Source organism: Rhea pennata, chromosome 1, assembly GCF_028389875.1.
Source record: "Rhea pennata isolate bPtePen1 chromosome 1, bPtePen1.pri, whole genome shotgun sequence".
In the NCBI taxonomy this organism is placed as follows: Eukaryota; Metazoa; Chordata; class Aves; order Rheiformes; family Rheidae; genus Rhea; species Rhea pennata.
In genome coordinates, this window is record NC_084663.1 from 214,265,646 (window position 1) to 214,291,344 (window position 25,699).

The window sequence follows — 25,699 nt, forward strand, 5'->3', positions numbered from 1 at the left end:
CAGATACAAATGCTTGGCTGAACATCATCCAGCAAGCGGTGGCAGTCCAGAACATTGGCTGCTGAAGATAGGCAATCACAGCATCATCCTACAGCCAGGTCAGACTTTGGTTGGATGCAGTCAAAATAAAATACACTACAACACATTTAACCACAGGGTCTTCTAGAAGCAGGAGGAATAATGGAAAAGTACTCCCACCCAGCCTGCTCAGAGCAGGGACCACCAAGAGAAACGTCTTCACCCCAAGGCTCACTTGCAAACTCCTGCCTCCTGCGCCCCACTGCCATGACATCCCATCATGCATTCGCAGTCATCGATGTCCCTTTCCTACCCATGATCTCACCTGCAAGCAGGGCTGGAGAGCCCCAGGCAACAAGCCGGGCTGTGTGTCCCACACCACTGCCCAGGCTGCATCTCCTTAGATGGTCCCTGCATGACCTACTACACCATCTCTCTCCTACGTGAGCAATGTCCCAAAGGTAGGTGCACCTGGACAGCACCATCCATGGCCACACTTTGTGCTGAAAATCCCAGCAGTAAAGAGTGCCTGAACTATAATGCTATCAATATGCTTCCAAATTAACGTGTCATACAGCAGGAAATTACAATCCCTTTCTCCTGCCACAGATTTATATCCAAGGATGGCGTGCTTGTACAGAGCCCTGAGGGAGATATCTTCCTCTTTAGTGTCTCTGACCCCAAAGCAACCAGCTTTGTCATATCAGGTAATGAGCTACAGCTTCCTGGTTGCCCATCTTCTGTTCAGGAAGGGACCTTGGCAAAGACGCAACTTGCAGAGCTGAGGCAAGAACCCATCTCTCAGTTCCTTGCTCCACCAGTTTCCCCAGTCTACACCAGTTTTGTGCTTCTCCCAGGGGCATACAACACCTCACAGGAGGTCTGGGACTGGAGAAGGACCCCACTCATCATAGTAAGGACATCACAGCTTGGGGTCTACACGGGGGGAAATATTGAAACAAAAAAAAAATCCGGAAAGTACCCTTTTTCTGTTTAAGTATTACTGATCTGTAAAAACTGAAAAAAGTACTGCTCCAATGCATTAATCTAGTTATTCCCACTGGACATAATTAAAACCATTAAGTGTAGCTAAAGGCTGATTGGTAGCTAGTTCATCTAGGACATAATATACAACACCACTTTGTCAAAAGATATATATATATATATATATATACACACACACACACACATATATATATTTTAAAAAAACAGAGAGAAAAGAGCCATTGCACTAGCCAATTTGAAGGCATTAGCCAGTGCACAGGATAACTATTTAAAATACAGCTCTAAGCAGAGTTTGCATCGTCATTCCCAGAGAAATTCATCTGCTGGTTCTCTTCCATAAGCCCTCCTGATTCATACTCCAGTGAAAGCGCAGCAGGACGCTGCAGTCAGAGCACAGGTTGCAGTAGCAGAGTTTGCTCTCACTTCAGCCCAGGTTGGGCAGAAGGGAAGGGGCTTGGGGGGATTTTTTTTGTTGTTGTTGTTGTTTTTTTTTTTTCTTTTTTTTTTTTTTTTTTTAAGTTGCCTTTTAAAGAATTGCTAGCAACTTTGCAGTTAGTTTAATTTATTTGCAAGGAGCTGGCTGGCCCACAGCCCTAATATGCACAGCTGATATGGGGTCTCCAAAAGAGGGGGGAAAAAAATAAAAAAAAATAAAATAAAATTCTTCCATCACAAGACCAGTAATGAAATCTGAAGTACTGGCCACTCAGTTTTCAACAACTGCTGGTGAAAAATAACTTCAAAATTACTTTCAAATGAATTTCCATATTCCACCCTCACAAGCAGTCCAACTCAAAGGAAATAGGGAAAGTAATTTTTAACTTTTAGTGAAATAATAATAAAAAACAACTGCATATGAAATGGGTAACTTTTTCCTCTGGCTTTAATTTAAACGATTGAATGTATAAAATTCCTCCCAGAATTGCTTGAAGGTTCATACATACACAAAAAAATATTTCACAGATTTATCTGCTGCCCATAAATACTGTGGTTTATTATGGAAACACTGACAGACTGTCATAGAGGAACTGATGCTAGAGCTGATGAAATTAAAGCCAGTGAGAATATCCACCAAATTACAGAGCAGGGAGTTGCTCACAGCCCCATTCCAGCCAGCCAGGGAAGATAGAGAAGGAAAAAATTATAACGATTATTTCCCAGGTTGGCTGGAAGTTTTAAAGGGATATTGCTGAGACTTAAGAGTTATATTCCAGAGTCAGCGACAGAGATTTAAAAAGAGTAACTAAGTTAGTTATCGTTGGGGGGAATTTTTACTCCACAGGAACCGAACTCCCCATGAGACATGTTCAAAGGTGAAAAAATAATGATGCCCCCAGGATATTTGTTGTGCCAAGAGCTACAGGGATGACCCAGGCTCCCTGACTAAGCCCCTGTCTCTCCTGTTTTGGACCTGATTTAGATGAGGTCGTCTGCACTTTAGGCACCCAATCCGTGCTCCTTAGTAATGATTTAAAAAAAAAAAAAAAAAAAAAAAAAAAAAAAAAGACTGAGCCATACAGAAGCTCAAAGTTGGAAGAAAAAGCACTTTATTCTCAAGTTGAGACTAAATAAGAGCATAATGTTTCCCTGGAAATATTATGAAGCTCGTATTTTAGCATGGCATCCCTGACTAGAGCTAAAAGCCTCACTGAAAAAAAAAATCTAAAAATAAACAAAAATTAAAAAAATGGAGCTTTAAACAGCAACAGCCTGACTCCAGCAAAAAATACAGCCAAGAAGTGATGATTTTGAATTTGTTTCTGGCCCAGTGAAGGTAAGTTCTGCTCTAGTCCGACAGCACGGAAAAAGGCTCAGAGCAGCAGAACAATATCCTAAGTTGCCAGGTACAGAGAAATACAATATATGGAAGCAGGTCCCTTGGTCTATCTCTAATCACCTGTGAAATTCTCCAGTTTTCAGTGGAAAGGCAGTCGAAAATAACCCTAATGCCATTTTATTACTCTGTAAGAAGGCAATGCATCCACCCAAAGTAATCTCACTGGGAAAAGAAATTCTTTTTCCAGTTATATTTTCAAGTGAAGTCTATTAAATTGGAAAAATTTTTGCACTCACTTTCCAGGAGAGCTGACGGACATCAGATAATTAAAATCAAGAAGTGCAGCCAACTATGGAAAAGACTTTTTCTCCTTCTGCACTCTTTGTCTTGAGGAAAACCAACTTTATACAAGTCTAAGTGCATCAAAACAGTAGCAGATATAAAGAAATTCTTCATCTTATAAGCACTAAGAGATGAGCCTGAAATTCAGTCCTTTCTATCTAGCCAAAACCAGCTACAAAATGCAGAAGAGGCAAAGCTGGGCTAAGCCCAAGCCCTCCATTTCCACTCCCACCGAGTAGACCTGCACTGAAGCAGGAGGAGATGGGGGACATCAAACCACAGCCTCGAACGTGGTCACCTCGAGTATTTGGGGTTTTTTTTCTGAGCTCTCCTTCCTCTGCAATGCCACGTTCCTACCTCCTCACCAGCTCCCTTTGCTGGACACGTCCTAGAGACACTTATTTAAAAGAAACATGTGCAAAACTAGGCAAGTAGAGAAATGCTGCACCCTGATCGGAGATTTTCCAATAGCAGAATGTGGCTATCTAACCAGCTTGGAGTTATGCTCAGTCTACTTGCTTTCTCAGAGGCTTCTCCATCCACACACAGCAGCCCAGGGACCTAGCGCGCGCGCACACAGCCAAGAGACGCTCCACTGAGAGTCACAGAGGAAAAAAGAAGCAAAATTTCATGCTTGTTTTTATGCTCCTCTCAAAGATACCACAATTCATGCTCCCTTTGCAGATTTCTCATCATATTCCGGCTTTTAGGTTAGCAGATCTCTAGGTGCATTTTAAATCAGACTTTCTGCTGAAGGTGGCGAGGCTTAGCTAGGTTTGTCCCACGGGCTACTCGTGAAACAGGAGTTCTGGGCAAGTTGCAGCCCCTCGGTATTCCTCATCTTTAAGATGGGAACAACAACAATAATCTTTACGGTAAAGGAGCACTTTTTCCCCAAACCATTCTGGGTCAGATCATAAACTTCATCCACTGCCTCATTCCACGCCACCTCTCCTCCCTCATGACTCCTGCAAAAGTGGGGACTTCCTACCACCAGCTACACTGAGCTGCTTCCACGTTTTCTGGAGACTTGGGCTAGACAGTCCTCCACGTAGGAGATGAATGTGTCCTCAGCATGTGGGCCTCCTTTGCCAGGATGAAGACCCCAGCACATAGCCCACCGAGTGCACCATGCTGCAGTCCCTCTTCCATCTCCTCCAAATGCTTCTGCTGAGGCTCTGCCTGCACTTTCCCACAACTGTTTATTCATCCCCTCTCCTCATGCAAGGCTCTGCCCATCTCCTTTTCACCTTCCTCTTGGCCAAGCTGGCCACTTGCTGCACCAGGAAGAGGAAGATGCATCAAGACCGTGAGGATCATATCTTTTCCAAGGCATCCATCCCTGATGTATGGATGTTCCCCTGAACAGCATTCCTAGTTTTTGGTGTACCTTCAGGGTGCAGTGGGTAGTGATGGATGCTTAACTTGCACACCTCCCACCACTACACTTAGAGCAGTTCATGGGCCTCCCTAGCAGGAGAACAAGCAGTGAGTTTTTGCCTTCTCCATTACAAGAGGCTTGGGCTTTCCCTCAGCCGCCTGAACTAGGCTTCTGGTGTTTGCCATTAAGAAAACATTTCTCTAGACGGACACCCCAGGCTGGAAAGCAATGGCCTGCTCTGTTGCAAGCATTATGAGAAGCAACAGTTCTTCCAGGGAAGAGCCCAACCCAGACACAAGCCAGTCTCCAGGAATTCCTCGAAGCAATTAAAGGCGTATTATCGTATCACAAGCCTTTTTCCAGTTACAGCCTTTCTGGAACAAGCTGTTGACACACGGTTGCTCCAGATAAGCACAACCAGTTTCACAGAGCAAAGTTACATTTTGCACTCAACCGTAGATCACCAGAAGCCAGTGGAGAGAGAAGCGGGGAGTATCGAGAGCAAGCGGGACGACAGAACGATCTTCGACTCCTCAAAACTCTCCTTGCTAGACCCGCGCAGAGACAGGATGCTGCGCGGAACGACTTCTCGTCTGACCCATTTGTCAAGTCCTTATGTGCTTGCACTTTGCTCCATGAGATATTGCCCCATCAATACACAGACAGGCTTATTTATTCCACGTGATGAGATCCAGAGGGCAAAGACGCATCTGTTAACAAAAGCCATTGAACAGGCTAATAGGCAAAGTGCTTTCTCCCTATCTTTGGGGGCAATCCATCGACCTGAAAGTCTATAAATAAGAAAGATTTAAAGCAGGGAAAACTGAAGTCTCTCTTTCTAAGGGTAAATCGATAAGACCAGAGTCCTCCCCAGCCTCCACATCCCCAGCTGAAGTGAACAGAGAGTATCTGAAATACTGGACAGTGACATGTCAGATTTAACCAGTACAAGGCTAGAGCTCGGCTTCCTAGAAACAAGGGTGCACTTGTCTCTGTATCTGCCAGACAACAGGACGCTTTGTGCAAGTCAGAGAAATCACGTATTTTTCTAATACTTGACATATGGAAGGGATTTACTTATTTTTCCCTGTAAGAGATTAAAAATAGGCTCAGTGCACTGCCAGGGAGAAGCCAAATGAAGTCACAAACGTCAGCAGCAGCTGAGTATCCAAACCCAGCATCCGTCTGTAGGTGGAGGGAAGGGGGAAGCTTTGCTTGGAGGACTTTTTTTTTTTTTTTTTTTTTTTTTTTTTTTACATCTCTCTGGGGCTGAATGTCAAAGAGAAAGAAATCAGCCATCCTAATCAGAATTTAAGTGCTGGCATCTCCTCATCGAAACAGCCTGTCCAAGGCCTTGCACTGCAGTGTCACACTCAGCACCGACAACGCACCAGAGCATAATACAGCAGCACAAGAGACAGGTTTCACTTCACATTGCGCCGTTTATCACCCATTTTTTTTTGCTGAAGAAGCAGGAAACCTCGATGGTAGCAGACAATTGCAATAAAATAGCTTGTTAAGACTTGCACATATTGCTAATAACCCTTCCAAAACACACACGCACGCGCTAATTCACCATTGACCTCAAGAGGAAAAGCAATGAAATAAGATACCCTTTTCAGATATCGCTCAGCTAAAAGCGATACCACCACACCCGATTCAGCTCTGGGCTCTTGAACTTACTGGGGAAGAAAAGCACCGAGACGATAAGGCGCAGCTTGCAGCGGTGTGGTTTGCTCGAGCTCGGCAGCGGTTTAGGCGGTTACGAGCTAGGCTTGTTAAGCAAACCCTAAGTACGGCGTAGCAGCGTGTTCCGAATTAGAGAAACCAGGAGGCGGTTTGTTTTTTCCAGAAAGGCCAGCAGAACTACTTAAATAAATACATATATATATATATATATATATACACACATATATATATATATGTATATATATATATATACACACATATATATATATATATATATGTATATATATATATATACACACATATATATATGGTTTATAAAAGGACAGCAGCTAGCAAGAATGACAGAATGCTCGTGTTTTGAAACCAGCAGAGTGGGAGACCAAAAAAAAAGCCCACATGCGTCTTTCCTCTGCCGTTAACCTGCAGCGTTCAGCCTGGCAGCAGGGCTGTGTCACTCAAGTCTTTCACAACAGCTCTGCTGAAAGAGCATCGCCCCAAGTGTCATGATCAGGAGAAGGTTTGTGGTGCTCTCCGTAGGGATGAAAAGAAGCTGAGTCTGAGTCCTCTCTCTTTTCTAAGCCTCCACCTGATTTCATCCTGCTGAGGGGCTGAGAAATATTATTTTGGGGACTTCAGCCCAAGAGGGAGGCGTGTGCAACAGGTGAGATTAAAAGCACCAGGTCTTTTCCATATACAACATCCAGGAGCAAAGAGCTGCCCATCACAGCCCTGTTCCTGCCCAGCAACCTCAGACACTCAATGCACAGGGCAGCAAAGCGAGAGCACGGGCTGTCTTTGCCACACGTACGGCACTTCAGATAGCACCCAAGTTTTATCTGACAGTAAATGGTCCTGCTTTTTGGCCATTCAAAAAAAAAAAAAAAAAAAAAAAAAAGAGAGAGAGAGAGAGAGAGAGAAAGAAAAAAAACCCCACTGACTTTGAAAGTTTGAATCATCTGCAGTTAACTTCTTCATATGCTTTCCTAAAGCCTTGCTGGCCAATTGCAAAGTCAGAATGTTTTGAGAAATAAATTTGGAAGATTTCAAATAGGGACTTAGTTATTTTTTCTTAATTGTCCCTGAAAAAGGGGCCTCTTCTGACTGCGCTGAAGTTGACTGATTCTCAAGTGCTGGCTGACGTCATGTGCAAATAAGCGTGCTGCCAAATAAAGGCTCTAAACCACATGTCAAGAAATACGTGACAGATGACGGGTCCAGACCAGTCTATAAGCTCTTCTTTCAACAACTCATTGGTGAGGTAGCACAAAGGATAAGTTTTCAAGTTTGCGATGAGCCACCAAAAAAACCCATTAAAAAAAGAAAAAAAAATCCCCTAACCTCCAGCTAGCCACACAAAAACACAGCTTCTCCTTGCACATCTCCAGCTGCTGCTTATGCCCGTGAAATCACATTTCGGAGCTCAGCAGTCATTTGCCTGGAAACAACCAGGAAAAAGTTTGCATCTGTCTTCAAACATCCCTAAATTCAAGGTCCTTTTGAAAAGGGGACTCACAAGACAGTAAGGGCTGACAAAAAAAAAAAATCGTAGCTCAGACTTCACGGTCAACACCAAAGAACAATCATTTCATTGTATTTAAGCCTTGCTAATAGGGTTTGTTAATAGGTCAACAGGTCAGCAGAGGTCCCCAATCCAAAAGAACACCAGCATTTCAAGCACACAAGCTTCTGGGTTGAACACCTCCCACATTGAGAAAGTCTGAATGCCAATCCAGATCCCACAGAGAGCCATATAGTCTCTAAAATGACTAACTGGAAACCTATAGAAATGTCTCACAACTAGCCTGAGACATGGGCCGCTAAAGCCACCTCTCCACATATCTTCAAGCGCTTCTCCCCTAACTACACCATACTGTGAAGCTACCTCCAGAAACCAACCTGCCGGTATGCATGCAGCTGTGGCATGTGGCCTCATTCTACCCACACCCCAAAGAAGCTTTTGAAAGCATCAGAAGCCTTTACACACCACAGGACACCCAAACAAGCCCTAGTCAGATACTCATGGGCTTTCGGGCATTTCCACCACACCAGTGAGCAGAGGTAGAGATATGGCTGCACTCTTCTGTGTCTGGACAGCTCAAACCCTGTTTGCAGGCTTATGCAAAAGACCTTTCTACGGCCAAGGATTTAACTTCATCAGCACAGTTCAATCCCATTTACACAGCACTGTTTCCCCTGCCTACACAGCTAATACATTTATCAGGCTGAGAATTAAATTGCAGGTGGCACTTCAGGGAACCTGCAGCAAATGGCACTGCACTGCATCGGGGCAGGACTGCTTGCTAGCAGAACCTAGAAGGAATGAGATTGCAGCACCTACAGCCAAGCTCTGAAGTTAATAACAACTAATATCATGATTTTACAACAGCATACACCCGCTGAGCCCACAGGCCTTTGGGTCAGGAGGCAGAGCTGGTCTGCAGGCCACTCTGGGCATTGCTCAACATCCAGTAGAAACAGCGGAACATGAGGAAAAGTCAGCAAGAACCACCCCAATAACATCATCATGACCTGCCTATGCTCCCTAATCTTTGCTAGGAGCTTCCAGCTTCAAGCAGCCCTTGCTCAGAGAAGAGGAGGTTTGGTCCCTGCTGCAGGTCAGGATCTGGCCATCTGCACTTGTGTTATGAAGAACTTTTCCTTGGCTCCACCATGCAACCAGCACAGGGGAGAGCATTACAGGAATGGTGCAGCTAGCTATGACTGCATCCCTGCAAAAACCAGTTGCTGGGAGACCTGAAGTGGATTCAGAGCAGACATTAAGAGCAAAACTTCAGAAGAACTAAATATGCGTTGTTTGGCCTAGCTGCTTGTTAGGATATGCTAAGAGCGTAGGAGAGATTTTGCTGCCAGCTCTTTGTATTTATCACGTGTCTCACAATCTCTGTTGATGCTCTCGAGCTTCAGCTGCTAAGGAGACACGTTTACAGGAGACAGCTTTCCCTGCAGCGGCATTCACCTCAGACAAAGCTCCTGTGCCATCAACACGTGGCATCAGAAATGCAATTCAGATGATGCATCTTGGAGGAGTAGAAAAATCCCATGATAAAAGTCACTGTACTCCTAGGTATGGAAATTTTGCATCCATCTCCACGGGTCTCAGCAACCCAAAATGCATCTTCTTGAACACCGGGGGCAAAGAGTACACAGCCTGGCAGAGGAGAAAGCATCTTCCCTGGTCTTGAAAGTAGCATCAATGGGAACAAACGGGACGGAAAAAAGGAAGAAAGTAGTACATCACAACACTTTTCTCAATACTAAAACTCTTTGCTTAAGTGACAAGCTCTTTGGGGCACAGAGATTCTCCACATTCAAAGCACTGCTTCCCAAAAACCGCTGCAAGATGCATACAAAAAAGACTAAACTGTTACAATCTTTTCCTGCAAAGGTGGAGGAAGCCACAGCCACAACTGTTGGATTCAATCTCCTGAACGAGCATCGCTGCAATAACCCACACGCTGTAAGAACGCTTCAGAGTTTCAGTTTGCGGTGGCTTTTTAGTTCAATGGGACTAGTCTGCAAACTACAAATAGCAATAGCCCTGTAGAGAAATGTGCACTCTCTACCCTTTTAATACGAAAAGCCAACCACGTGTCGGAAATAGATGCAGCGTTTGATTTATTAACAAATGTACGGGAGACTCCAGCAAGGAAATTAATCTCAGGCTGTACCTGTTCTGGGATGATGTTGCCTCTAAGAAGGGGTGAAGGACAAGGTCAGGAACAGCGTGCAGTTACTCTATGCAGAAACTTGGCCAGACTCCCAGAATAGGAGGCATGAATGCGAACATCTGTATTAAAAGGCAGAAAGATATTATTATGCAAAAGCTTTTTGGCTTCCAAGCCTTTCTGTTCCAGGACTTCTCGCGGCCTCGCCTCCCAAATTAGGATGAACAGCTGCGATTTATTTGGCACGCTAACCTCTGCCCTCAATTTAGAAGCTTTTTACATCACAAAATAAAACACATACATTTTAAAACCATAGGGGCCATTAAAATCCTCTAGCTCAACTCCTGTACAAGAAAGGCCACTGAAAGAAGTCACCCACATATTCGAATATTGTAATATTGTGCTACAGCTAAACACGGATCACTTAAAAAAAAAAAAAAAAAAAAGGAGAGAGAGAGAAAAAGAAAAGAAAACCATCCCACGTTTTCAGAGGTGGAGACTCCTAAGCATTGCCCATGGTAAAATTGAGAGGAATAGATCCGAGTAATCCACTTTGGAAAGAATTGTTAGAGTCTATTCAAGGAAAATTGTGTCCATCGATGCGAATGGAGATGGTTACTGCAGATTTTAAATCCTCCCAGCAGCATTTCCTAAGGACACAGAGGAAGTTTGACATTATTCAAGTAATGCAACTCACTCTCCAAAATAGCAGGGCAAATGCAAATAGAGGATGATGCTGAATTTTGAAAAATAGCATCAGAACTGTGGGAGAGCACACAAAGCATAACAGACTGATTAATTCATCCTTAGTTTAACCCATGCAGTCTGTAACACATTTCAGTTACCACTTGCCATCTTCAGACATGACAAGTTCCTCATTCTGAGCCTTACCCTACAAATATGTCGTGAGGAGAGATGTACAGTCAACTACCAAGAAAGTCTTAAGCTGATTTTATTTTTTTAATTTAAAGAAAGCAGCACATCAGACTTTTTTCAATATGACCTTCGAAAAATGACAGTTTCTGGAAATTTTACAGGAAATCAGTCTTTCATCAGGAGATTTCTTAGATTCAGGACACAACTCTTTGCCTAAGCCAGAGCATAGAGTCCAGTCATTACACTGGAAAAGAGGAGGAAAAGTCAATGACTATTTTGCTATAGCATTCAGAATGCATGGGTGGTTGTCTACCCCCTGCATCTCTCTAACCCTCTTTGACATTACTCCTCAGCTCCCATCTAGATAGTACATGTTGGGTTAGCCACTGGCTAGCTGGTCTTACACTCACAAGCCAGCTGGAAAGCCCAGACAGAAAAGATTTCTTAGCTGCAGCTTTTCCTCTTTCCCCACTCTTCTTACAGATGCTAAAAATCAGCATCTGGGAACTTAGTAGCTCTGAAACCTGCCCTTTCTGCCAAGATTTCTGAGCAACGCTTATTGCACAGATGCGTTCATCCCACCTCTACAGTGCCACAGAAGGATTTTTCCCAGCCACTTTTAGCCAAAGGGCCTTCACATATGCAAAACACTATATTCTGCAAAAGAGCACGAAACAGCCGCAATGCAGTGTTGTGTCATGGGGTGGAGGAGCCACGGCATGGCAGAAACACTTGCTCTTTCACACAAGCGTGGCGCTTTTGTGGCTTTCACTGAAGCAGTAGGATGTAACATCCAGAGAAAATAAGAGCGAGTGACACGAGTTCACCTAAAAGTGAGATCAGATGTCAAGATGTACATGACAGCGTCCCACTACCTTGCCCTCCTCCTGACCTCCAAGCCAGTATTAGCAGCAGAGAGGAAGAATTTCTACAGATGGGATGGGAGAGAAGACAGTATTGGTCCTCTCTGTTGCCTTCACTGATCATTTGCTCTTCCAAAGCCTTTTGGTACTGGCTTGCTGCAGAGTTGAGTATAAAAGGATGAGGTAGAAGGACAGCGCATATCTTTTTCAGCAGGTGAATTACCAGAAATAAAGAAATACCCAAACTCACATACTTGGAGCAGAGGGATTTTGCAAACACTTCATCTCCAGTCCTCTTCAGCATATCCATATAAGCCCAGTTTCAGTAGGCCATGAGCACACTGAAGCCTTTCCACCCCGAGCTTGCTCTGCCTCGGCCGTGACACTCCAGCGCGGCCTCTCCAGAGCAGCAGCACTTACATCCAACTCAAGTCCGACCATCTGTGCAAGAGTTCTCCCACCCATCACAGCTCGCAAGAATCAGGCGCTTCTTCATTGCATCTTTCCTTCCACTAGCAAGGTGGCCCCTCCACAAAACCACTCAAAGATCTCCCCTAGAGACCGACATCCACCTCAGATAAGGTATAGAGCAGCAGGACACCACTCTGTTGGGCCTGTTTCTTGCTTCATATGCGGCTCCATACAAACTTCAATCTCTTCAGCACAAAGATCTCCTTCCTTCCTTTTCTTCCTTCCCTGAAGGCTGCTATTCACAGCCATTTAAAATTAATGTGAAAGCAGTGCCAAGTTTAAATTGTTCTTATAAATATCTAATCCACTCCTGAAAATAAATAGAGGACACACCAACAGGAGGCTGTTTGCAAAGCACATCTCATCAGTGATTCCCAAGCAGGCCCCTGTGGGAACATAGCCTTTTAGTTTCCATCAACATTTTACATGATTATTTTCAGCCATTCACAGTTTTGGTGGAACAGCTGGTCACAGGCTGGGATGGAGCCAGCCACAGTGACAAGTGGAAGGAGGCTGTATCCCAACTGACAGTAAGACACGGGCTGGAGAAAAGCAGGAGACTCCATCTATTCTCAGATCGTTGCTTGCTTGCCTGACTTCCACCTTAGTCCTTTGTATGTGCCCATCTGCACACACAAGGCAAGTTTTCCTTTCCAGGAATACTACTTCTACTTGGAAGAAAAAAGAAAAAGAAAAAGAAAAAGAAAAGGGGAAAAGAAGGGGGGGAGGAGAAAAAGTGTCCTCTCAAAAGTGTCCTCTCTTGGCCAGCACATCCTCCTGTGGCAGCCAGTCACCCAGCAAGGACATACTACAAAGTTATTCTCCTTACATTTTATGTTCTGTCCTCTCGGGACTGTGCTTGGGTCTCTTCCAGGACACCTGAGAATAAGGTAAAGACACAAGGAGAGCAACTCAGTAAACCTGAAAACTACAGAATTCAAACCCAAAAGTAAATCACCTAAGTCCAGCTGATGGTCAACAAGGTTGCACTTGTTTCCCTCTTCATTCACATACATGACCAAAAAAAAAAAAAAAAAAAAAAAAAAGACAAAACCCCCTAATCTCTCTTCTAGAGAAGGACCTCAGCTTATCATTGTTCTTGTTAAGATCAGAAAAGGGTTTTCAGACACCAAAACAGGTCATCAAGTCAAGTTTCCACGGTTTTAGTATCACTTCACTTCTGGCATTTACTCTTTTCAATACTCACACGCTAACGGTTATAGAAATGGCAAGGGACAAAATACCTAAGTAAACACATCCAATTAACCTGCGTTAGCACCGCTACCAACGGTAAGTTTGTGCTGGCAGGAGCACAGGTTCCCGTCGCTTCTTTTCAAAGGAGGAGTTATCCAATTCACTTTAGAAAGCCTAGCTGGTGCCGACAAACTATGTAGCTGACAGAAAAAACATATTTGTTTTGGAAAGCAAGCAGAGCACGGGTGTTTTTTTCTTTTTTTTCCTCCTTTTGAGAAGTATTTAGTAAATAGTCTACCTTCCTCACAGCAAGCTCTGGAATTCTCCAGTCTCCTCATGGGTGTCTTACTGGAAAAATTAAGTATTTATTTATGCGAAGAAAAAAAAACTCATAAAGTATGCATGCAAGAGAGCTAAGAGGATCAACACGCCATTGTCTGGCCACAGCAGCTTCAATTACAAGGCAGGCTCCTGCTGAATTCCCATGGCCGGCAGCAAAAACGCTAAATCCAACAACAAAATGCCAGCGGAGGGGGGGGGGGGGGGGAGTGCTCAACCACCGCAAACTGATCAAGCAACCAGGTCTCATCTCTCACCCTGGGAGACCACCACATCTTTCAGATCAGGAGAGACTGTGCAAGAGTGCGTGTGTACCACTGCCCTTAGACTGGTAGGGAGCAGAGAACCCACTCCCAAGTGCCCAGGGAAAAATCCAATCTAACGAGCCACCAGCTCTTTTTGTAAGCTAAAGAACAGGATTTGCTTCACGGCAGCGTGACTCAAAGATTCAAAGACCTCCCTTTCTCCCCTCCTTCCCCAAAACCCTTCCACCACGTGTCACCCACCCGCCTCCCTCCCCCCTTTCTCCAGATGTGGCTTCAATTTGGTGCTGACCGTTTATAGCCTGAAACGCATTTTGCAGATGCTCTGCAGGAAAAAGAAAAAAAAAGAAAAAAAAGAAAAACACCACTTTGACACCTATAAAGCATTATAAATCATAGGGCATGTTAATCACCCAGTCTGAGCCCATAATCCTAACTCGGGCAAAACAGTCAATGGGTTTTGCAGACTCCCTCCCACAGGCATTTTGCCTACATTAGGACTAAGCCACAGGTTTAGTATTAATCAGACATCCTCACCCCGTCAGCGTTAGGTTGCACCAGGCAGCAAATTATCAAACGCTGCAGCTTTCCTCGAGTTTCAGAAACCTGGGATTTCCTATCTTTCAAACAGGCATTACAGAAGTAGGAAACATCCTTCACGTGGAGCAAGCAGGAGTTTATGGATGCCACAATATTGCAACCAAGGGCTGACTACATATATTGAAAAATGGCTTTCAAGGAGGAAAATAAAACACACAACGTATATCCATTAGGCTAGATCTGTGTTACTTAAATGGCTGCTATTCACAGTGCTGCCCAGCAGCCTGTTTTATTAGTCAAGGTGTCAGGAGCTCAAAGAAACAAATACACCAGCTTTCTGGGTTTGTACCTCCATGGTAAGATCTAGTCTATGGTAAGATTTAGACATAACTAGCAATGGTCTTCAGGCTCATCTGGTTAAGTTGGCAATGACTTCAGCGTTATCCTTACCCCACATGGGACTCATCCCAGCTTTTCTTAGACTGCTAAGAGCTGTCAGAGGATGTGGGTCTCAATGACAAGCAAGCTCCAGATGGATTAAGCCTGCTTCTTGGGTCTGATCTACCTGTGGGACTCCTCTCTGCTCCTTTCCAGTCTACCACTGGACTCCTGCCCAGACTAGGAGAGGTCTTGCTCCTCCAGCAGGACCAAATCATACCATCGATAGATGGACGCCCCTTGAGGTCCAGCCCTGAGCTGATGGTGCTGCACACAGCAAATGCAGCTCCTGCCTGGCTCACCTGACCACAGACCTGCTTCAGGGAATATGCAAAGAAAAGCTAACGAGATGGGGGAAAGGAAGACCCATATTACAGAGGGTAGGTATCCAGTTATCACTTTATGGAATCAATCAGGCCTTGAAGCGTGGCTGGAGGCTGAGGTGTCCTTTGACAGAAAGCATGGGGGAAATGGAGGAATCCTGCCTTTTCGTTTTCCAAGGGCAAGAGCAAACTGCCACTGAAGCACTGAGTACTTTTCAGCTGCTGAACCCTAAGAACATCACCAAGTAAGACAACATCCAACCGGCCTCCACGCTTCCAGGAGAACAGCTTCCAACTTCAGATGCAAGGGGCAGTTTGCACTTCTCCCTGGCTCCCTGGCATCTTCCGGAGCCGAGGGAAACAGATTTCTCGTGGGGGAGCAGTATCACGAAGGCAGCAGACAGCACAATTTGTGAGGCAACATTAATCACAGTAAGACGAATCGGAGGGAATTGGGCAAAACCTGCAGCTGAAGCCAGAGGCACCAGACCCTGCAACGTGGGCAGGGCGACGTACTCACACACGAACCGTGAATATCTCAACCCCCTTCCCTCCCCAATTCTCCAACCCGAATCCCCTCACGAATCCCAATGCTCAAAGGATTAGAGCAAAGGATGCTTAAATGAGGCCTTGAAAATGGAGTATTTTTGCCTTTGGTTCCAAACACTGGAAGGTCAGGATTTGATCCAACAATTGGATTTTCCTGCGTTTATTCCCACTACCCCAGCATAATCTGACGTGTCTGTTCAGGGAGATTCAGCTCTGAATCACTGCTCACGCCCCACTGCAGAATTCAGCGCGCTGTAGCTCTGTGCCTATCGTAGAAGCAAACAGGCTTGAAAGAGCATTTTCATCAAAAGCTCCCTTGTCCTCAGGACTAGTTGCGAACATTAACAAAATTAAATTGCACCAAAATTAAATTGAAAAAGAGGGGAAATTCATTCATTCTCCCAGAGTGTTTTTTTAGCTAAGCCAGCGATTTCTGTGGCCCAACCAGTGACCTTCGGCTGCCTGGGGATTAGCGCTGAAGACCCAGCAGATTGCCAGCTCCAAAGGCTACAGCCATGCAGATATATCACGCCAACGTGGCTTAGATCATCTGTTCAGGTCACCTGCCGGCTCTTGCCGAGCGAGAATTACAAGAATATTTCACTATAAAGTGAGTTAATACTGGCATCGCAGAGACAGCACAGCGATCCATTACGTCGACAGATCACAGCTTCGCGCTCTTCTTGTGGCTTGATCCTTTTGCAAAAGGACAAAAAGCACCATCAGAAGCGTCAGTTCAAGGACATGTGATTTTTTCACTGCGTTTTAAATCAGACCGATCATCTTGAATCATTCACGTTTTGCTTTAAGAGAATAAGTTTAACAGCAATTGTCCAATTCATTAGGAATAGTTTGATAGCTCATTTATACTCTTTTCTACCCACGCGAGCAGTGTTAGAACAGAGACTTTAAAGGCAGGGAGAGGCTTTTCAAGCATTATATATTGCCCCATCTCCCTCCCATAGCTGCACAGCTCAGACACCTTGCATTTAACCACAGGATTAGGAGATGCTTTCTCATGCAAGGCACGCCGCCTCCGGAAGGAGAGCGACGGTACGGCTCCTCGGACGATGCTTTCTAGAGGAAGCGTTCAGCCAGCCTCCCCCGTGGGCCACCTTGAACCCACCGACTTCACCTCACGTACCGCACGCCAACGAGGGCATTAGCTGGAAGCACCTCGTTAATTCATAAAGGGCAATCTAGTTTCTAATTCACACCGGCACAGGTCTCTTATTTCTTTGGCTAAACAAACAGCACCGACGTTAGCACAGAATTGCTTTCAGGAAGGGTAGAGGGATGTATCCCGGCTCCGAGCGTTTCTGTATCTCTCCAGCATTTTGACGCTACCTCCAAGCATTTATATTGGATCAAAGCCAGTCACTGGTGTTGTCACCCTTTATAACACACTTAAACCATCAGAAATTTGGAACTGGTCTGCTATTTGGTGGGTTGGTGTCAAGACTTCCACCAGTTGCTCTGTGCCACCGCTTACAAGGTAGCATCAACTGAAGTATATTCTGCACTAGGCACATCTATAACTCAATGGACTAGCAGAGCACCTTTACATTTTCCAGAGCCTAAAAACCCCAAAGCAAGCACAAGGGTTCAGCCAGTCCCTACTGCACCACCCCAGATGGGACACCCTGCATCAGGAGGTTGCAGCTTCCTTGAGCTTTTTCTACTCAAAGCACTCAAGGCTGGATTGTTGCCTTACCGTCTATACTGAAGCACCAGTACAGTTATAAATATCCAAGGAGGAACTCAAGGAAAGAAGTCTCAAGGAAACGATCATGGTCTAATCTTTCAAACTAAAGTATAGCACCTAACAAAATTCTTTGTGGTTCTTTTTCCATCCCCTTAATGGATATGTCAGGTGATGTTGGAGTGATGGGATAAACGCAAGAAAATCCAATTGTTGGATCAAATCCTAGTTTTCAAAAGCTTGGAACCAAAGGCAAAAGTACCCTGTTTTCAGGGCTTTCCATATCATTTAAACATCTTTTATGCTGACCCTTTGAGCCCTTCAGCTTTCAAGCTTCTCAATCAGGGAAAAAGCTTTTCTCTCCTGAAAACTTGTCCTCCCAAGGGGATGCACTTCCCAGCACAGATCACAACTCGACGGGCTGAAAACTCTTCCCATCTCTTCCATCACTCACCACTGGAAAGTGACATTAGATCCTGGCCCCTGTCTCTCTGGAAACTCACTCCAGTAATAGGGTAAAAAACAGGGTCCTTACAGCCAACTATTCTGGCCTTTAAACTTCCTCCTTCCGCAGTGCTCTTCCTCTAAAGCTTCAAAGCATCAACCCTATCTGGTCTCTGCTCTTTTTCTGTTGAGCTGAGCATGGAAAATTTGAAGTCATAATTTTTTATATTCTTTCTAGGAAAGAACTGGCACAGAGCTACCCTCCCTGATATGTAATCGATTTCCTGGGAAGCACAGACAGCCTGGACTTCTGTCTAAAAATCCAAGGATTAATACATAAACAAACAAACAAAAAAAAAAAAAAAAAAAAAAACCCACACCCCTCTTTTGGTCACTCCTGGATCAAAGAAAAACAGATTTCTTTAATACCAGAAACTGGACCAGTCCAGTTTTGTGCTGTCTTGTCCAGGGATCTCTAAATAAAAGGGTTTGGAAACCCTTTAATCCCTATATCCTTCCCTCTCGTATATATTAGCTCTTTCACATACCCTCAATAGCCTCAAAACTCTCTTTCTCTGCATGGACAGCACATGGCTGCCAATCCTTGGATCTGCTTGTCTATACACACTACATACACACTGCTTATTCAGGCCTATTTCAAGTTTGTTACTCAAAGTTGGTTATCACTTCAACCCAGGATAAAAACCGGGAGTGACAGAGGTCCATCTGTCCCTCTAGTCTTCTTTCTGACAGAGGTCCACCATCCCTCCCAACACACACTCTTCTGGTTTGCTATTCCATGCTTTTTGGAGATCCAGCACCTACTTAGGGACCTTCTGGTCCCTAAGTGACCAATAGACATTCAGTAATGCTGAGCTCACCTTTCCCAGCTATACTTCAGGCAACACCAGGTATACAGCAGCTTCAAGGTCAGAATCACAAAGCCAGTGATGTTGGAAGGGACCTCTGGAGATCACTTGGTCCAACCCCCCTACACAAGCAGACTCAGCATGAGCAGGCTGCCCAAGACCATGTCCAGTTAGATTTTGAACATCTCCAAGGATGGACTTAACCTCCCCAGGCAATGTGTTCCGGTGCTCAACCACCCTCAGAGTGGAAAAAAATAAAATAAAAGAGGTGGGGGTGCATTTAGAAGCAGTGTCATCTATACCCTGCTGAAAAGGCACAAGAGCAAGTAGGAGGGAGAGACGATGGGCTCCAGCTATGTAATTATTCACCCAGATAACGAGTGCAGTGCATAAAGAAAAGCAGTTGGTGGGAGCACATCTGGCAGCTATAACACAGAAATGCCACAATCTGAATAAAGCCCTGGAGGCCCGTAACACTGGAAAAGCCACAAGGCACCTTTGTATCTGAGGGAGACTGGCGGGCCGTTTATCACGGGGAGCTTGCACATGGGTTGCTTCAAAGTTTCTGAGTAAAGAGGTACTGACAAAGGATTAGAAATTCTCAACTCTTGCTATATAAGCTAATCGCTAATCACCTCGAAAAGGGGCAGTCCTTCCTAGGAGTCTCTCTGATTACCTAGAGCCTGAAGGGTCACAGGCAGCCTAGTTAAAGCCACAGTAAGAACAACTGCCCACTAACTTCTGTCTACCGATGGCCCACCAAGGTTCCTGGTGGCATCGGCCATTGTCACAAGCTGCTAAGATACCACCCCCATCTCCTCACCTCCAGGTTGCCATGATAGCTCTATAAAGTGCATGGGAGAGACATGCAATACCCAGTGCCATTAAAGCATTCACATGTGCTTTAATTTTCTGGCACACAAACATTAGCTTTAGACATGTCCGTGTTCAGAAGGTTCAAGGAAATTGAGGTCTAAGCATCCCAGACAAAGGGGTTCACCTCTTCCAGAAGAGTCTTCTTGAGAAGCATTTTTGATTTTCAAGATACCAGACGCAGCTAAACAGACAACGCTATGATTCAAAAATACCCAGATTCTGCCCACCACCAAGTCATCATGCAACAGCTGGACTTCTGTGCCACGGCTTACCCAGTTACGGAAAAAGCAAACCTGCAGAGGAACTTATGCCACTTCACACGGTGAGAAATAAACCTAATAGGTTGTGCTGACTAAAGGCTTTGATATTCTACCTGAAAATTAGCAGTATTAGCATAGGAACATTATACCAGCGGCAAAACCAGGCAGGTAATAGGCAAGAACTGGTCCAGTTGGGTAGTTTTTAGTTCCCTTCTAGTTCTCTTGCACTTCACCATGCCCATACGCTCCAGAGGCCTCCTGTCAGGGAGGCTGAGGCACTCTGCCAAAGCCTATTAAATTTTTATTGCACTAAATCAGACCACCTCCAGGAGGGCATTCGTTAAAGTATCTCAGCATTTTCTCCAAAGGTACAAGAGCCTGTTTGTTGATGAGATGGTGAATGAAGCAACACTCTTCGCTTGGCGTGCTTCCAAGCGGCCTGTAATGACTAGCTAGCGATACCCTTTTACTGATTGGATGCCAGAGACCCTCAAACCATGATCCATCATGTGGCAGCTCCTGAACTCCACAGACCATGAAGCATCTGCTGCTGGGCACAGAAGAACTGACTTGTTACAAGACATTGCTCAGGACCTAACAGCTCTTAACCGATGGGAGCAGGAAGCCTGCAAAGCAACAGGAATGAGAACACAGCTCAGCTACGATTACTAAACGTTACTGCCACAAAAAGATGGAGAAAGAAAGGAAAAAGACACTGGAAGGACTGGTGTGGCTATACACCAGGAGGACAAGAGAAGACCTGTAAGGACATGTATTCAGAGAACAGGCAACCCAAAAGCAAGGAGAACACCCGCTGGCACATAGACGCGGGATCTAAGGATAGCGGTGAGGAAATGCCACCCAGCCGCAGTGCTGGAAGCGTCGACCAGGGCAATGGGCTCTCCTCCCAGCAGCAGGCATTGCTGGGGACAACCAAGCAGCAGGAGTTCAACACCTGCAGCTCTCAGAGTAGGTGTCGGTGCTGCTCCTATCAGCTCCGCTTAATGAAGATCTTACGCAGCAGAGGAGAAAGGGGAGCAACGCCCTGGGTGTGCAAAGAGCTAAAGGTCCATCTCTGTTTTCAGCTGCGTGAAGAGCTGCTTGATTGCTTCTTGGGACAGAGCTCATCAGCCACATTTGTGCCTTCAGTCACTCCCGATGGCGCTTGTAATTCAGGGTCCAGACCAAGCTCAACATACAAAGCACGAACACTAAGGCTACGTACAAGAGCTTTGAAACCAGGAGATTTATGGGGGAAACAAGGGAAAATGCATTTCCTAAGGCAGAAAGACAAGCATAACGGCTTTAAACAGACTATATTCATAATATATGCATGAGCCATACAAAGCCACACTAAATAACTTGTTTCTACACCTGATGAGAGGTTTTTATGCTGGATTCTCAGCTAGACACATTTTTAGGACAACAAAACCTTAATGTTATGCCCAAACACCGCCAGGCCTGCAAACTCATGTTACTTGACTCATCCTAACTGCCCCAAAAGCTAAAAAAAAAAAAAAAAAAAAAAAAAAAAAAAAAAAAAAAAACACACACACACTCCTGCACTTGATTCTTGCCTCTTATTAGCTCCACTTTCCCCACCTTTTCAAGCTCTTAATAAGGATGTGGTTTATTAAATAACAGCTTAATACCTGTAGGATTAGAGCATTCAGCCATCAGAAAGCAGGTGGATTTCAGTATGTTTTACCAATCAAGACTTCGTTGCAATCATTGGTCCCTTCATTTGCAACAACTCAGGACTTGTTACAAGAGAAACGTAAGGAAGGAAGAAAAGACGTTGCAGAAGTACTGTGAAGTGCAACATTCAAACAGCTAATTTAAATGCTGTCAATGATGCTTCAAAGCAGAAATCACAGAGATCTCACGGCTTCAGTCATCTGGGATCCCAGGCTGACAATTTTGGTTTCATTCCCAGGTGACAAGGGACTTTCCTGCTAGATGCAACCACGTCAGGCACCTATCCAGAACAGAGGAACAGGATCATTTTTCTGGGAGGAAATAAAGCTTTATAAACCTGGGAAGCTTTGGTGGGAATGAAAGAGATGTTTCACAACAGGCTTGCTCCCTGGTTGGTTGGAAGTACGGTATCAGCAGTGTCTGTCACTGAGCATAGAAGCCAAAGCCTTTAGTAAACAGTTGTAGTATTTTATTCTCTTTGACAGCAAATTAAACAAGATTATTGCAAAACTCCTGAGATTTTTCAGTAGTTATTAACTGAAAAAAATGGTTAGCTGGCTGGTTTTTGATTTTGTCAGCAAAATAAAAGGATATCATTGCAATTTCCTTCTGTAGAATATTTCTTTCCCCACTGCTGCCTGGGACAACAGTTGTCTGCTGTGGACAGACAACACTGTTTAGGAGATGGTGAAAAAACAGAACAAAAATCAGTTTATACCTCTAACTCCCGTTTCATGTTTATACAAAGCAACCCATCAGCATCTCCCAAGCAGAAACAGATGGAAAGCTTCAAGGGGAAGAATCAGATCCCCTAAATCCTGTAGTGTCTGCTGATCCTTCAGCATCTTGGGATGGATGTTATGAGCTGCTATCACCAGCTCTGGACTCCACACCCAGAGCAAGAGCTGTTCTGGTGTTGCCATACCTGGCAGCGGGTCATTTAAGGTGAAGCACAAGCTGTGCACGGAGCGCCGTGTTTATACGCTGCAATTAGCAATACGTTTCTCCAGGCGCTTGATTGCTGGCAATCCATCAACAGGATGGCATTACCCAGTGCTACATAGGAAGCTGTCGTTCGTACTTTAAACCTTCAAAAACAACTACGTGCTAAGCTTTGTTTACTCACATTTTCTGTGTTCAAAGCAATAGAGCCCTGTTAAGATGATGCACTGATCTCATAAGAACTTCCTTGGTTCAAAACAGCACGAACAAGCCGTAGTTGGATCAGAAATTACTTCCTCACACCAGCTCCAGAGATTATTATGCTCTGAATCTCAGCAAGACCATTTCTTCTATGTTTTTCATTAAAAAGATCCATTAAAAATTTAAATAATGTGAAAGGGTGACTTGGAAGCAAAGCTGAAGCTGCACAGCAGAAAAAGGAATTTTGTAGCTGCTCAAAAATGATTCAGAAAGGGAGAAAAAAAAAAAAGCATGGAGGTTGGGTGCCTTCAAACCCCTCCACTCCTAGAAGGTCAGAGGAGGGTAGGAGGTAGTTACGGATCCAGCAAGCACTGTCCCAAAAACTTAGAACTCAAGCTTACAATTAAAATTCTCATTTTCATGCAAGTTTCCTACGTGTAGTAGAAAGCCTGATTTGCATAAATTTAGGGGGAGAGGAGAAGAATCATTAAAAGTCTGGCTGATGAGCAGCAGCGAAATTCAGGATATATTTATACTCATCAGTGGACAGTTTCAAGGTGGAATGCTCTTTGCAAGGCTGAGTTGTTGCCCAAATTCAGGTGAAGGCCTTTTAGTCTAGAAACTCTAACCTTTTAAAACACAGGTCATGCTGTAGCCTACCCTAAGAAAAGCTGCTTTCTGATAATTAAGGAATATAAACATAACACATTATATATATATATACACACACACATATATGTAAACATACATATATATACACACACACACGTATACACATATATGTAAACATACATATATATATATACACACACACACACACTCTATTCTTTCCCTCCCAGGATTTTTGCAAGACTTAAAACCTCCTACACTCTATTTTTATAGAAACTATGCTCAAGGAAAAGTGTATTATACTACAAATGCCTCTACTCTAGGTCCACAGTGATCAGGTTATAATAGGTCTGGATATATGTCAATACAGTAGGTAATATTAACATGCTAAAGCCTTTTATATAAAACAAATAAGCACTTAAATTATGATATGGCATTGGTCTGACTAACCTCTCAGATTGACCTAAATACTGTGGCTGGATACATGGCAACTGGAGTCGATCGGCGTATACAAAACTTTCTATCCCTAAAATGCGACACCCTGAGACCCTGACAAATCTTCCACGTCCCAGAAGCGTACAGATGCAGACCCCAGATCGCTAAACCCCACAGCTGGGAACACTGCCCATCCTTGGCTCAGAGCTTCACTGAACTGCAGAGATCGGGGTTTGCTGTGCAGGAGGGTCCTGAATCTGAGCAATACCATGAAACGCTCTCCCGCCCGATCCAAAGAGGATGAAGGATGCTACCACTGGTTTGAAACCTGTAGAAGATACCTGCTTGTTTAAACAACCAAAGGCTATTTCACAATAAATAAAAAAAATAAGAACACATGAAAAAAGAGATTTCCATGCTCCTTTTACACATATCCTACAGTTCATGTCCATTCTTTGCAGCGCCTGAACACCTACAAATAGATCAGTCCAAGAAAGGACAGACAGCCTTTGTTTGTACTTCTTCCTCCCAAAACATGGTGTTACCGTAACTCATTCCATCACTAATCTCTGCAAATTTACTAACAGCACAATGAGAATGGATACCTCTTATCTTGAGTTTACGTAGCTTATAGCTAATTCTAGTCTTTCCTTCTTGTGCTCCTCTAAGAATTAAGTCGTTTTCTCTATTTTGGCAATCAAGATTTGAAGACGAGGCCTCGTGTAGATATCAACGCTACTCACTCGGACTGGACATATTTTTAAACCTAGCCCAGGCATTTTTAAACCCAGCCTAGATTCTCTTCTATATTAAAATCATACACACAACACCACAGATTTGGAAAGTTGCTACTGATGGTAAAAAAAACCAGTGCAAACTGGAGTGGATTTTGCTCAAAAATTAAGTCAATGGCAGTTTTTATATGGAATTCTAGCTAATAAATATAATATTCTTGTTCATAAGAAATAAGGCATTTTGAGTATTTAATTTAGTAGATGCACGGTTGCCAAGACATTACATCCCACTGTTTTCCTGTCAAAGTCTCAGAAGCGCAACTACACCCTCCACTACGGACGTACCCGGGCGTCTGCTCAAAGGAAACTTCTGTTGGCTCAGAAGCGTTAGCTCAGAATAAGCTGGCCACGTTGAAGGAGGAGGGGGAAAAAAAAGAAAATACACAGCACAAATATTTCTACTCTGTAAAAGGAAGTTTGTTTCACGCTGCACAAACACAAACCGTGACTTTTTTTTTTTTTTTCCTTCTCGATTCGCATGGGATTTCCCAGCCCAACGGCACCATCAATCGATGCGATTCACAACGGGGCACGCTTTGGCACGAGACCCGCCGCCCAGACGCGCTCACGCCTTGACAGCGTGTTTTCCAGAGCAGAGGCACTCCGCTGCCTGACAGAGCCCTGGTTATATGCTTAAAATAAAACAGAGCAGCTAACTGTCACCGGAGCAAACCGAGCTCTCAAAGAAAAACAAAAAAAGGGATCTCCAGGGAGCATTGCAGGAACAAACAAGATTTAAGTTTTGTTCTATGGTTTCTTTTAAGCAGTAAGAGCACTAAAAGTAAAAATAATAACAATTAAAAAAAAGCACGGTGTGGAGCAGAGAATAGTAATACACAACAACCATCATGCAGAAGATGGAATAAGATGGATACGTTTTTTCACCCTCCTCCTTGCAAACCTGTGTTTGTGCAGAAGGAGGACAAATTATCCCTAAGAGGCCCACTGCTCAAGCCCCGCTAGTTCTTGCTTTGTGCCATCCTTCCCTTTCACAGCAGCTTATTTCCATACATGCGGAGGTTGGCAATTGTGGAGAAATGTCCCATGTGCTCCCAATCCTACCTCATCCTCAGTGCACAGCACATTTTGAAATGACTCCATTTGCTACAAAGCAA

General features: G+C 44.3%; 1 protein-coding gene across 4 annotated transcripts in view; it reads right to left on the reverse strand.

The window, feature by feature from the left end:
• Positions 1-25,699, reverse strand: part of GDPD5 (glycerophosphodiester phosphodiesterase domain containing 5) — a 179,172-nt gene that overhangs the window by 90,469 nt on the left and 63,004 nt on the right. The window lies entirely within an intron of this gene.